The sequence below is a fragment of the Lepisosteus oculatus genome, unplaced genomic scaffold (genome assembly GCF_040954835.1).
Source record: "Lepisosteus oculatus isolate fLepOcu1 unplaced genomic scaffold, fLepOcu1.hap2 HAP2_SCAFFOLD_64, whole genome shotgun sequence".
NCBI classification, from domain to species: Eukaryota; Metazoa; Chordata; class Actinopteri; order Semionotiformes; family Lepisosteidae; genus Lepisosteus; species Lepisosteus oculatus.
Genome location: NW_027168193.1, coordinates 997,103 through 1,009,528, shown reverse-complemented (window position 1 = coordinate 1,009,528; position 12,426 = coordinate 997,103). Strand labels below are relative to the sequence as shown.

The 12,426-nt window shown below is 46.5% G+C and overlaps 5 non-coding genes across 5 annotated transcripts; 2 read left to right on the top strand and 3 right to left on the bottom strand.

The window, feature by feature from the left end:
• Nucleotides 1–3,464: 3,464 nt before the first annotated feature.
• LOC138232898 (U4 spliceosomal RNA) lies at nt 3,465–3,603 on the bottom strand. Its single transcript, XR_011187340.1, has one exon. It is a non-coding gene; the product is annotated as a U4 spliceosomal RNA (small nuclear RNA).
• Nucleotides 3,604–4,939: 1,336 nt separating this feature from the next.
• Nucleotides 4,940–5,013, bottom strand: trnat-agu (transfer RNA threonine (anticodon AGU)). The gene has a single exon. It is a non-coding gene; the product is annotated as a tRNA-Thr (tRNA).
• A 1,476-nt stretch (nt 5,014–6,489) lies between these two features.
• Nucleotides 6,490–6,631, bottom strand: LOC138232883 (U4 spliceosomal RNA). Its single transcript, XR_011187325.1, has one exon. It is a non-coding gene; the product is annotated as a U4 spliceosomal RNA (small nuclear RNA).
• A 2,410-nt stretch (nt 6,632–9,041) lies between these two features.
• Nucleotides 9,042–9,114, top strand: trnar-ccu (transfer RNA arginine (anticodon CCU)). Its single transcript has one exon. It is a non-coding gene; the product is annotated as a tRNA-Arg (tRNA).
• A 713-nt stretch (nt 9,115–9,827) lies between these two features.
• trnas-aga (transfer RNA serine (anticodon AGA)) lies at nt 9,828–9,909 on the top strand. Its single transcript has one exon. It is a non-coding gene; the product is annotated as a tRNA-Ser (tRNA).
• Nucleotides 9,910–12,426: the final 2,517 nt, after the last annotated feature.

Here is a 12,426-nt window from a genome sequence, read left to right as displayed (position 1 = left end):
GCTCTACAGAGGTAAAGGATGAAGAAATTCATTTTTTTACCTCAAAGCTAGAAAACGTTTTGAGTGAAGAAGATAGGGAAGTACTTGAGAGGGATTTGACAGTAGAAGAGCTGAGACAGGCTATGGAGAGCTTACAGAAGGGGAAAACTCCGGGTGCTGACGGGCTCCCTAAAGAATTTTATTGCACCTTTTGGGATCTGCTTCAGGATCCGCTGCTGCTCCTATTCGAGGAAAGCTATAAGACAGAATTGCTGCCTGACTCCTTAAGAGAAGGCACTATCTCTCTCTTGTTTAAGGAGCAAAGAATGACATAAAGAACTGGAGACCCCTCAGCCTGTTAGGCGTGGACACTAAGATCCTGTCCAAAGCCCTTTTCCTGCGCCTACAAAATGTAGTGGCCTCACTGGTAGGGAAAGAACAGACTTGTGGGATAGCAGGATGCCTGATGAGCGACAACCTGGCCTTGTTGAGGGATGTCTGTCTGTACTCAGAGGATCGCTCCCTCCCTCTGTGCATTTCAGGTGTAGACCTAGAAAAGGCCTTTGACCGCCTAAACCGGCAGTACTTAACTTCGGTACTTGAGCACATGAAGTTTGGCCCCATCATGAGAAAGTGGATTAACCTGCTGTACACAGGTAGCAACAGCAGAGTAATGGTTAATGGCAATAGATCACGCCCCTTTGAAGTCTGTTGTGAGGCAGGGCTGGCCATTATCCCCCTTGTTATTCGTTTTGGCTATGGAGCCCTTAGCCTGTGCCTTGCGCCAGGATCAGGCCATTAATGGGATACCAGTACCTGGAAGTGGGGGAGGAGAGGTAAAGACATCTCTATACATGGATGACGTCACCCTGCTCCTCTCTGACAATGCCTCAATTAGTAGAGCTCTGCAGTGCTGTGATCGGTTCTCTTTGGCTTCCTCTGCAAAAATTAACAAATCAAAGAGCGAGATTTTTTATCAGAACTGGAGGGAGCCAAAAGAAGGACATGATCTCAGGCTGCAAGAGAAGAGAATTAAGGTCCTGGGGGTGTATTTTGGAGAAGAGATGGGAACAGTAAATTGGCAGAACAAATTGCCAATCTTAAACAAAAAACTGATGCAATGGAAGAACCGAGACCTCACCATGACAGGGAAGGTGCTGGTCATCAAAGCCAAGCTCTTGCCTGTCTTGAATTTTCTGGCTTCTACCTTCCCAATCCCACACCGTGTTGCGGCGGTGCTGAGGAGATTGATGTTTCAATTTCTATGGGGTGTGAAGCAGGAAAGACTCAGAAGGGAAATAATGTACAGGCCGCTACCCTCAGGGGGGAAGTCTGTCCCAGATATTGCTACGAAGCTGCTGTGCATTTTCCTGGCCTCTGTGCTGAGAGGCTTTGCAACAGCACCTGCAGCGCGTACCTGGACTTATTTTTCCAGGCTCTGGGTAGGTAGGGAGGTGTTCAGAGTGTGGGGTGTCAGACCCAAGCTGGATGTCCCACTCTCTGACACATGCCCTGCAATTTATGGGACAGTTAAAAGTTTTCTAAGATCTCACACAATTGGCCATATTCCCCTCCGAGATGTCAGCGTCCAAAAACTGGAAGATTTCTTTGCACCCCAGAACAATAGGCAGACCCCTGTGGGCATTTTAACATCAGCCCAAACAAGGAAGGTGTGGAAACACACATCCTCTAAGTTTCTGTGCAACATTCACAGAGATTTAGCCTGGAGTGTCGTCCACCAGTGCTTACCGGTACGAACTTCCTTGTACCGTAGGGGCCTCACCCCCAGCCCTCGCTGCGTTAGGGTGGGCTGCGGCGAGGAGGAGACTGTATCCCATCTCCTGTGGTCCTGCTTTTTTGCTAAGGCCTTCTGGGCACAGTTTGAAGATTGGTTGCAGGCTCTCTCGCCCCAATTTACCCTGACCGCTGCTTTCGTCATATACGGCATCTCTCCTGTCAAACTTCCTCCTGACGTGTTTGACAGGATCTGGGCCGTGGTGAACAGTGGGAAAGACGCCCTGTGGAGAGTGAGGAACATGGGGCTGTTCAAAGGCATCAAGATCCCAGTCAAGGCTGCAGGTAGCCTGGCCCTGTTCATCACCAGAGAGAACTATTACCTCAGAGATCTGTGGAGAGAAGGGAGGGAGGAAGCAGAAAATCTGTGGGAAATAGAGGGCATAGGTCAATATCTCAAGAAACTGTGAAAAACACTATCATGTTTAAGTAAAGAATGTGATTTGCTTCAGAAAAAAGAAATTGTTGCTATGTAACTCGTACCGTGTCAAAATGTAATAAGATGTGATCATATATACTGTTTTAAGTATGTATATTAATGTAAAGCATTTGTGATGCCCTGTATTTTATTGTGAAAAGGAAATAAAAGTTCTTAAAAATCGAAATCGCTGGAGGAAACAGTCCATCTGGCCATGAAACTCATTTGAACGTCTAGCTACAGCAACTAACAATATCATGATTTATTCAGGATGTGTGGAATCAGCACGTCCCGGAGACAGCTTCCGAAATCGTGAGCATTCTCTGGTGGTGTCCTGCAGGGCACCTGTGGGCGTGCATTGGTGGTATAGTGTTGAGCATAGCTGCCTTCCAAGCAGTTGACCTGGGTTCGATTCCTGGCCAACGCAGTGGCAATTGGTTTCAAATGCTGTCATGAGCCTTGGATTATGACTAGCAAAGCGAAGCCTTTTGAAAGAGCTAAAGCACTGCAAAACGGAATTGAAGGAGAATCTTACAGGGGATTCTGAGCGGTGTCTGCATACACGCAGTCCGATACGGGTGCTGAAAGCTTGAGCTACTCTCAATGTCATGCTGCCTTTCCCCGGAGTAAATCTGTTACATTGAAGGAATGCTTCTCGCAGGTTCAAAAGGGACCCTTGTTAATTGGAGAAATCAATGATTTCTAATGAATTCTGTATGTGTTAAAAGACAGCTATACACAGAAAACATGCAGGACACTGCCCATGATGTTTCCCGAGCCGAAACACAGTGCGTTTTTCCAAGCCATCTGACAAAGCTCGCCCACTGAAAACTGCAGCAGATCGTGTAAAGACCTTCAACTTTGTAACTACTGCACGCACAGGAAGCACAATAAATTCCTCTTTTCAAACTGTCAAAGGTTTGCTTTGCAAACGCTGCAGGACATCGCACAATCTCTTTTGAACGGGGACAAACGATTTCTTATGGGGCGCAGTAAGTACAGACGTTTAAAAAGCTCCACTCATGCCGACGATGCAGCATGAAGAAGCGCAACCTAACGTTTGACAGACAAAAGCCGGGCGCCGCTACGAGCAATATGAAATCAAACTGACAGCACACGGCGTTTCGCGCTGACTCAAAAGTGATCTCGACAGACGCTGTTCTCTGCATAACGCTGAAAGAGATAAAGAGCGTTTCTGTTGAGACGTAACAAGCTCGTTTCTTTCTACCATGATGTCACCATGACAAAATCTGTCTTTAAACACCTTGCTCAGTCTCTGACGAGACTGTCAAAAATTGCTTTCGCCGATTGTATTGCAAACCAGCGGAAGCGGGGTATTGGGAAAAGTTTTCAACTAGCAACAATCGTGCGTGCTAATTAGAACAGCAACGCTGAGCTCTCAGCACCGTACTGAGCCCAGGTGTTATTCTAAAGCTGTCAGGTGCAGTTCATTTATATGAAGGAAATCTCTTACTGGGTACGATTACAATGCAGTAAGTAGCACAGGCTACTTGGGGAATAGCCCGATGTGTTTTAAAACGACCCGAGCCAGGTAGGAGTCGAACCTACAATCTCCTAATCCGTAGTCAGATGCATTATGCATTGCGCCACTGTCCCTGGTGTGACACTACAGGACTGTAACCCAGTGATCTCAGCCCTGCAACTAGTAAAATATTACCCCCGGTCCATTCTTTTCCAAAAGTGAGAAACACCTGTTTTCTACATTTTGTCTGTTTTAAAACCATATCTCTTTAAACCAAACCAAGAGTTTGTCTTTTGCACTGATATTCTGATTCATTTCGATTTCAAAGAAAAAAAAGCATTACCTTCCAAAGCATCATAAAATTGTCCCTTCTTCCAGACTCTACTTCTCTCTTGTAGTAGTACAGTAGACCTTTCCAGGTGAGCAGATCACAGAGTCCGAAATGAGCTTCCTCCATCAAGCAAAGTACCTGAACATGACTCTGTCTTCATAAAAGCGCCCCTGTAATAAAGAAATTAAATCCGAAATCAAGAGGGCAGTTGCCTACTGAAGTTCAAGAAGTCATCAATTTTAACCTAGCAACACATTAAAGGCTGCATCTATACAAGTACGATTCTAGAAATGCTCACCAGATTACGTTTTAAGAAGGAACTGCGCCTCAGGTTCCGCCGAGATCTTAACTCGGATGGCAGGATTCAGAGTCCGGAGTGCGGATGTGATCTTCCGCGTATTCAAACCGCCAGCATGTGACTCCCCTGTCCCCGTGACCTCATTGCTCTGCTCTCTCCTCTGTGCAGCCGAGCCCGACTCATGGTAAAGTGGAAAAAAATATGCCCTCAACGTGAGATTTACTCTGGACGAGGATAGATGTTACCTTTTTATCGTTGAATAGGATGTATGTGATGTGGCGACTAGGTTCAATTTTGTATCCTCTTTAAAAGATTAAGGACTGGGGTGAGCGTGATTTACCACCCTTTCAGCTAAGGACCCGACATGCGCACCGTTTAAGCTGCATAGACTCGGTCGTTTAACTCTTCTCTATTAGCAGGGTTAAGGTTAAAGAAAAAAAACATTGCTGACTTCTTTTTTTTTGCCAGCCGCTAGCGCTGATTAGCAAGGTTTGTATTTCATGTTTTGCAAGTTGCATCCATTTTAAGAAAAACAAGTCGCGTTAAAGACAGGAAATGAATACTTGCATTTAATTAAGTCTAGCCGTAGGCGGTTGTCCATAATGACCAGTACTGTTCGAGAAGACAGAACAAAGAAGGCACCGCTGGGATTCGGACCCAGGATCTCCTGTTTACTAGACAGGCGCTTTAACCAACTAAGCCACGGTGCCCCAGGAGTGTTGTCCTTTTGCAGCCACTTGGACACACCTTTAGAAAAACATTTTGTTAACAGGCATTCTGCCTCAGCCTAAACACCTATAGCTTGCAAAGTGCATGCTATTAGACAGGCACCTCTGCAAGACCTTAAGAGTCTCTTAAACTAGTGATAGTAAGGTGTTATAAATAACTGCTCTAGAAACACATGAATGCAAAACTAAACCACAGCTTAAAGAGGAGCTTGTCATGACCACCAGGCAGTTAAGACCAACTCTTAAGCGATCTAATCAGCACCAGCAGTGGGTGATTATTAACAAACGCCGCCGCACGAGTTAACCCACCTGCACACACTCCACCGTGCGGTACGCAGTGCTATTTTTACCATCTTTACCTGCTTCCCGCTGCTTGGTATTGAGTCTACTCTTTGAGAGCTCTACCTGGCGTTTTTCCATTACCTCGTTTATTCTGGATATTGGACTCCCCTTCTGCCTTTTCGACTTTGGACCTCGCCTCTCACCTCGGACTGTTTGCCACCAGTGTTCTCCCTGGATTACGATTTACCTTACGCCTCTTGACCACGAAACAAAGCAAAGCAGAGCAAAACAAAACGAACAGACGAAAACCCTCACGTCCCGCACTTGCATACTGTATAACGCCGTTACGTGCCCAAGCGGTATTGTATGTCATCCTAGCACTGCACCCCGGGTCGTACGGTATATGGGAACGAGCACACGCCACGAATCGTCTCGAATCACTCCCTACAGCTGTAAGGTGCCTTGAAGCATGCACCCCCAACATTCTTCTTTGCGCATCTGTGAAAGGTAAACTCTTGAGCAAACTCTGAACCAGCTCTAAGGAAACTAATCCGATTAGACGTTACTTTGACTCATCCTTTAAGGGACCCTTGTTAATTGGAGAAATCAATGATTTCGAATGAATTCTGTATGCGTTAAAAGACAGCTATACACAGAAAACATGCAGGACACTGCTCATGATGTTTCCCGAGCCGAAACACAGTGCGTTTTTCCAAGCCATTTGACAAAGCCCGCCCACTGAAAACTGCAGAAGATCGTGTAAAGGCGTTCAACTTTGTAACTACTGCACGCACAGGAAGCAGAATAAATTCCTCTTTTGAAACTGTCAAAGGTTTGCTGCAGGACATCGCACAATCTCTTTTGAACGGGGACAAACGATTTCTTATGGGGCGCAGTAAGTACAGACGTTTATAAAGCTCCACTCATGCCGACGATGCAGCATGAAGAAGCGCAACCTAACGTTTGACAGACAAAAGCCGGGCGCCGCTACGAGCAATATGAAATCAAACTGACAGCACACGGCGTTTCGCGCTGACTCAAAAGTGATCCCGACAGACGCTGTTCTCTGCATAACGCTGAAAGAGCTAAAGAGCGTTTCTGTTGAAACGTAACAAGCTCGTTTCTTTCTATCATGATGTCACCATGACAAAATCTGTCTTTAAACACCTTGCTCAGTCTCTGACGAGACTGTCAAAAATTGCTTTCGCCGATTGTATTGCAAACCGGCGGAAGGGGGGTATTGGGAAAAGTTTTCAACTAGTAATAATCGCGCCTCGGCTAAACCTCACAGGCTACGATACTGCCACTGCGCAAAGCTGACGGTTGCCAGGCAACCGCGGGGATCCTATGGAAATCGTTATCAATCGTCTCATGGCATGTCGTTGCTGTAACGCTTCATATTTGTCGTCTTCTTCTTCTAGCTTGAGGTTTTGAAGAATTTCATGACAGACAAGGGCTCCGTCGGAAACAAAGGGCGTTGTGAGAAAACCGTTGCTTATTTTCAGCAGCAGAAATACAACCCTTTAAATACAAGATGACAGAACAATGACGAAGGGCATGCCGGGAGGAACTCATGCACTACAGAGGAAAGGGGGCGGGCACGTACAGTTCACATTCAAGCCACAAGTACTCTTCTCGGATGTTGCATAAACAAATCCTAACGTCCTGAAAGCATTGCAGCATGTTTGTGTCCCACTTCCCGTGGTTGCAGGACGACTGACACGAACGGACAAACACAATCTGTGGCGTTTAGCGTGACATAGTCTTGCAGGCATCGTGCTGTCTCACTGCAATACTATACCACTGGAGGAACAGCCCGGGTTCGATGAGCCTTGGAATGTGACTAGGAAAGTGAAGCCTTTTGAAAGAGGTAAAACACTGCTCAAAGGAACTGAGGGAGAATCTTACAGGGGATTCTGAGCGGTGTCTAAATAAATAAATTCTTCAGCGTCCGCGGATGGCATTTTGCAGCTGGAAACAGATGTCGACGCTTTTTGAACAGAGCACCAAAAAAGCGTCTTTTTTGACGGTACAGGTATTGAGCATTGGTGGTTCAGTGGAAGAATTCCTGCCTGCCAAGTAGGAGGCTCGGGTTTGATTCCTGGCCAATGCAGTGGCTTTTGCATGCTCACCACTATACCACCAACACACGCCCACAGGATCCCAGCAGGACACCACCAGAGAATGCTCACGATTTCGGAAGCTGTCTCCGGGACGTGCTGATTCCACACATCCTGAATAAATCATGATATTGTTAGTTGCTGTAGCTAGACGTTCAAATGAGTTTCATGGCCAGATGGACTGTTTCCTCCAGCGGTATAGTATTGCAGTGAGACAGCACGATGCCTGCAAGACTATGTCACGCTAAACGCCACAGATTGTGTTTGTCCAAATTTGAACTTTCACAAAAGCATGCTAGCAGACAAATGCGCCTCAGAGGACTTAAGGCTGGCTTCAAGTTGGAATGATAAAGTCTCCCCGTCCGGTTAGGAAAAGGGAACTTTGTTAGACAGAAAGAAGGAAGTAACAATAACGGAGAATTGTGTGCAAGGATTTTAGAAGCTGCGCAGCCCTGCAGTTTCAATAGCCCTTTTATTCGTGTTAGATGCTGGAATTGCCTTTTTTTGACGCTCTTACGAATGCGATGTCAACGAAAACAGAACAAAGCACAAAAAAACCCTCAAGTCCTGCAGTTGGATAGAATGCCGTTACACGTCCAAGCCGTATTTGACTTCATCCTACCATTGCAACATGGGGCGTATATGGAAACGAACACACGCTACGACTTGTCTCTAATAAGTCCCTACAGTTGTAAGGCGCCTGGAAGCATGCACCCCCATCATTAATCTTTGCGCATCTGTGCAAGGTAAACTCTGGAGCAGTCTTTGAAACGGCTCAAAGGAAACACGTGATTGATTCCATGTGCATCTGGGGTTCATTTCTTATTTACATTTAATTCAAGGGAAAGGCTTGGGTCAGTTTCAGATGGCCTCCAACAGCGAGATTCAAGCGCCCCACCTTCAGCCCAATCTGCGCCACCAGAACGCCAACGGCTCCTCTGCTCTCCGGGGTGCGGTTGTGACCCCGTAACCTAAAGTGTTGGTGGCAGACAAATGGAGACTAACAGGTGACGTCCTAGGACATGACTACATTGTGACACTCGGTGGGGATGGTGACCATTGCTTGGAAAAGAGTGCGAGGCCCCTTTAGAAAAACATTTTGTTAACAGGCATTCTGCCTCAGCCTAAACACCTATAGCTTGAAAAGCGCATGCTATTAGACAGGCACCTCTGCAAGACCTTAAGAGTCTCTTAAACTAGTGATAGTAAGGTGTTCCCAATGGGCGATGTTCGGCTTTCAAATCATCTCTCCTTGGAAGCGCCGAGATGCAGCTGTTTAAGGCTTAGAAGCAGCTGACTGTTTCACTACCTAGCTGATCACTGTCAGTCAGGGAGCTCAGAGGTGAAAAGCCTGTCTGAGAGACAATTCGCCGTCGATGAGTTCAATATGTTCCGTACCAGCTCGGCGCACCTGAGATCATCTTGGTAGCCGTGTAGCTCAGATGAGTGAGAGCGTGTGTGTGTGTACCACCGTGATTGGATGCCGGTCCTTCTCAGGTCACAGTAAACCTTCTGCTGCCTAACTTTCCTAATTTTGGGGATCCCTTTCAAAAAGCAAAGGAAAAAAAAAACTGGCTCTTGATCAGCGTGATCGACCCCACCCAGTGTGCCCCAGTGGCCTAATGGATAAGGCACTGGCCTCCTAAGCCAGGGATTGTGGGTTCGAGTCCCATCTGGGGTGCTCCTGTCCCCTTTTGAGAGTACAAATGTCCTTGCAATTTGCGGAGCTGCAACCCCACCTTACTCAGTGAGCGTCTGTGCTTTTCTCTCACATACAGTTGGGAGAAAAACTTTTGTAAACAGCCCTTCGGAATGATGTGGATTTCTGCATGAATGGCTCCTAACATGTGATCTTATCTTTATCTAAGTCATAATAATCAATAAAGAGAGTCGAGACGATTCGTGGCGTGTGCTCGTTCCCATATACCGTACGCCCCGGGGTACAGTGCTAGGATGACGTACAATACCGCTTGGGCACGTAACGGCGTTATATGCAGGGTTTTTGTTTGTTCGTTTTGTTTTGCTCTGCTTTGCTTTGTTTTGCTTTCCATCGCGTTGGTAAGAGCGTAAATAAAAAGGCGATTCCTGCGTCTACCACTAATGTAAGAGCTATTTCAAGTGCAACGTGGTGCGGCTTTTCAAATGCTTGTGGGCATTTCTCTGTTGTTGATTCTTTTTTTGTGTGTAACAAAGTGGCATTTTCATGTCCGGACTGGGAGACTTTATCATTCCGACATGAAGCCACCCTTAAGTCCTCTGAGGCGTGTCTGTCTGCAAGGCTTGTATTTTGGAAATGTTTTTTTGAAACGGAGAACGACTTTGAAATAGGCTCCCGCCGGCGCCTCGAGATCCAGGTAAGATTGTAGCAAGAACGCAGCGGGGGTGGGGCTTGCTGTAGTCGTGGCCGAGTGGTTAAGGTGATGGACTAGAAATCCATTGGGGTCTCCCCACGCAGGTTCGAATCCTGCCGACTACGTTGTCCGCCTCCAGTTGGTGTGTTTCGGTGCAAGCGAAGAAGCGCGCCTTTTTGCTGTTCCTGGTGGTTTTAAAACGCCCAATCGCTTGTACCCGCTGCCTTGGAAATAAGTTCTTCAGCGTCCGCGAATGGCATTTTGCAGCTGGAAGCAGATGTCAACGCGTTTTGCACAGAGCACCAAAAAAGCGTCTTTTTTGAAGGCCCAAGCACTGAGCATTGGTGGTTCAGTAGTAAAATTCTTGCCTGCCACGCGGGAGGCTTGGGTTCGATTCCCGGCCAATTTAGTGGCTTTTGCAGCGAGCGGCTCCATCACTTGCATCCCCTTGCAACTCGCAACTGAAAACCCACTGAAGCTAAGCAGGTGTGAGCCAGGTCAGTACCCGGATGAGGGTGAGCTACAGGGAAAAACAAAGCTTCCAGCTGGAAGCGGTGTTAATGGTGCCGGCGGGGGGGGCGCTCACCCTGAGGTCTGTGCAGGTCCCAATGCCCCAGTATAGTGACGGAGATGCTGTGTTGTAAAAGGGCGCTGTCTTTTGGATGAGATGTAAAACCGAGGTCACAGCGCTCTGTGGTCATTCAAAATGACCACCAAAACCTTTGACAAAAGATCTTGGTAATTGATGGTCTTCAATAATGCTTCTCCTTTAGGTACATTTTAAATCAGCTGAAAAATGCTGTGAAATGGGGGGGCACTTCAGGCCAGTGTAGGATTTGGGTTACAAGAACTATGAAACTGCACGAGAAAGCCCGTACACTGAATTACACGGCTTTCTATTCAAAGGAGGACAAAAGAAATTCCCTGAGTTCGATTTTTTGCAGCACAGAGAGGAGCACTGTCGTGAGGCTGGTTAGCTCAGTTGGTTATAGCGTGGTGCTAATAACGCCAAGGTCACGGGTTCGAGCCCTGTACGGGACAGGTCCTTTTCTCCTCTCTTACCAAAGCTGTTAGGTTCCGTTCCGTGGTGAGAGGGGTTGTCATGCAACGCTGCCACATAGTGCCGACAGACAAGAGTGTTGCGGGAGAAGAGAAAAGTGTTTGAAGATTTAAAGAGTGTCTAAGGTGGAGCTAAAATCAAGTGTCACAAATGCAAGTGGTTGGATTTCCAATGTTTAATATGGTAAAAATAAGCGGAAGTTATCTGCCGGTCCGGCACAGTCTGCCATGCTTTTGTCATATACTGTAAAGTGGTGTCGAACTGGGTGTCGAACTGGAGCCTCACCATTTGCATATGTGAGGCTCCAGTTATACATCGAGTGTCACATTAAATGACAAAAATGAAGAGAGTTAAAGCAGCTGGAGAGGTATTCTTACAACTTTTGAGCTGAAACAGTTTTGGAAAATGTTTCCTTCACACTGCACTGTACAACATAGGCAGCCAAGAGTCTCCAAAACAAAACAGAATTGACAGATAGGAGAAAATTCCCACTCGTCCTGAATTTCCCAAAATCCAGCACTGAGCGTAAACAAAGTGTCTAAGTAGCGTGGGAATGCTAACCCTAACCCTAGCTGGAGTTTGAGCAATCCAGCACTGAGCGTAAAAAGATGAGTCAAAGTAACGTCTAATCGGATTAGTTTCCTTAGAGCTGGTTCAGAGTTTGCTCAAGAGTTTACCTTTCACAGATGCGCAAAGAAGAATGTTGGGGGTGCACGCTTCAAGGCGCCTTACAGCTGTAGGGAGTGATTCGAGACGATTCGTGGCGTGTGCTCGTTCCCATATACCGTACACCCCGGGGTGCAGTGCGTAACGGCGTTATATGCAGGGTTTTCGTTTGTTCGTTTTGTTTTGCTCTGCTTTGCTTTGTTTTGCTTTCCATCGCGTTGGTAAGAGCGTAAATAAAAAGGCGATTCCTGCGTCTACCACTAATGTAAGAGCTATTTCATGTGCGACGTGGTGTGGCTTTTCAAATGCTTGTGGGCATTTCTCTGTTGTTGATTCTTTTTTTGTGTGTAACAAAGTGGCATTTTCATGTCCGGACGGGGAGACTTTATCATTCCGACATGAAGCCACCCTTAAGTCCTCTGAGGCGTGTCTGTCTGCAAGGCTTGTACAGATGCAGCCATTAAAAAGGGGTGGGGTATTTCGCGGCATACCCCGGTGGGCGTGTAGCGGTAACACGCGGTTTCACACGGTTAATCGCGTCATTTGACGTCATGCCGGAAACTATCCGGTGTCACCTTGTAAAACCGCCAGGGGGAGCTTAACCTCTCATGTACAGCATTTGAGCTTTTAATTTTGAACTGTGTATTACAGCATGTAATCATCAGTCATTAAAATGTTGGTATATTTTATGAAAGCAAGATTGCTAAGTTGGACAAAAGTACACAACCTACCTTTATCAGAAATATTTATGCATCAAAGCCTTTACCGAAGATATTACTAATAGTATTAATAATGAATGACTTTGGACAAGCTGTATTCTCAAAGTATAGTTTCTTTAGCACATTTGTACAGGCACTTGGAATCTGTCCAAGCCATACTTTGTCAGGCATTTTGTTTTACTTCAACGGGCATAAAA